This window comes from Austrofundulus limnaeus, unplaced genomic scaffold (assembly GCF_001266775.1).
Source record: "Austrofundulus limnaeus strain Quisiro unplaced genomic scaffold, Austrofundulus_limnaeus-1.0 Scaffold1311, whole genome shotgun sequence".
In the NCBI taxonomy this organism is placed as follows: domain Eukaryota; kingdom Metazoa; phylum Chordata; class Actinopteri; order Cyprinodontiformes; family Rivulidae; genus Austrofundulus; species Austrofundulus limnaeus.
The window spans coordinates 12,553-14,382 of record NW_013953713.1 but is presented as its reverse complement, the minus strand read 5'-3'; positions in this window follow the sequence as shown (position 1 = coordinate 14,382).

The window sequence follows — 1,830 nt, the reverse complement described above, 5'->3', positions numbered from 1 at the left end:
TTATTATTACTTTAGTACATTTAATTCCTGAGCTTTGATGATTTATGTTTCTGAGTCAGTAAATGTTTAAACTGTTCCAGTTTCATGTGAAGCTGATTTACAGCTGGCTGTAATTACTGGACTCAAACAGAATTTAAATCTCTGCAAAACAAGAAAACCATCAGAAACTTTGTTCTTTATGTTTCTGTTACTTCATAAAAACATCAAAGTGTTTTTATGTTGAGCTGTAAACTCCCTCCAGGAGGCGCCGCTGAGCAGGTTTGTGTTTTTATATTCTGAATATGAAAACATCAATCCCAGGCAGATAAAAGACAAAACAACACAAACTAAAGTAGACTCCGCCCCCTCCACCTGTTACCATGGCAATACTCCACTTTCTGTTACCACGGAAACGGATCACAGGGAGCGCAGGACTGGGATCGCCATGACAACTGCTCGCTCAGACCGCAGACACGCCAAGGACCCGCCCACAAACTCACCTGTCAGGCTGTGATTGGAGGACTGAGGCACTTGGCCGTCGGCTGTTTTAATAAATATGGCAGCTAGTGTTTTATTAGGAAAAAAGAAGAAAATAAATATTCTGATAATGAAACCAGAGACGAGCGCCGAGTCGTTTTTTACAAATAAAACTGAACGTCAGGTCCAGTCCGGTTTTTATACGTTCTGATCATTTAAAACAGAGACAGTGGCTTCTCTCTGTAACACAAACAAAACTTAGAAGTTCAGCAAGTATACTAGGACCATGTACTTGTACTAGAACGTATACTGATTTAATACTTGAAAAGGTAAATTGGGACTGTGGCGGCCATCTTGAATTGTTTTCTCCACTGAGAGCTTCATTAAAATCACTGAACGTGGTAAACAGACGGTGGTTCTGAAAGTTGTGGTCCAGACCCCAGTGTGGGTCATGAAACAGAGTGGGGGGTCCTGAGATCCTCAGCAGCAGTTAATATAAGAAAACTGCAACTTGTGAAAAATCAGAGGATAAAATATTTGACTGATAAATGAAACGGTTTGTTTTAGATGTGTCTTTTCTCGCAGCAGGAACAGGTCTGGAGTTTCTCCCACTTTGATTCTCAGAAACTGAAGCTCTGCTTTCATCAGGATTATTTCTGATTCGTTTTTAAACTAATAACTTTCATAAATAAGAGTTTAGCTGAAACGTTTGTTCCTCATCAGAGCTGAACGTTCACTTCTTTTAGAAAACTTAGAGAGTTAAAGGGCCTGTGACATGCTTATACTATACAAAAAGTCAAATAAAACATGTTTATATTTAAGAAAATTAGCATAATACACACGATTTTACCCATTTTGTCTCATAACTGCATATTTTCTCTTGAATTTGGCTCAGCAAAGTGAAACAGGAAGTGACATCAAAGGGAACTCTTTAAGAAAAGAAACTCTCTAGACTTTGTTTATTGAAACAATCTCGCATCGCTCTGTTGCAGACATTCCCATCTGACATCACTTGCTGTTCCTTCACATGCAAATATCTCAACTGTTCATCTCAAGAGTGAGAAAGTTGTTTTGCAATATGTTATCAATGTTCTCTTTCCAAATACATTTATTTAATAATTTGATGTCACAGGCACTTTAAAACATGGAGTGAGACAGCTGGTAGTTAGTCCAGTGGGTCAGACCTTTAACTGTTGGAGCTGAAGGATCAAAGTTCAGTGGTTCAAATCCCACAAAGTTTCATTTCTTCTCTTCCACTCAGGTAACTGACTAAACTTAGGTTAGTAAAACCTTAACATGAGAGCTGGGAGTTAGTCTGCTGGTGAAGTCACCAGACTTTGGTGCAGAAGATCAGGAGTTCAAATCCCACCAAGT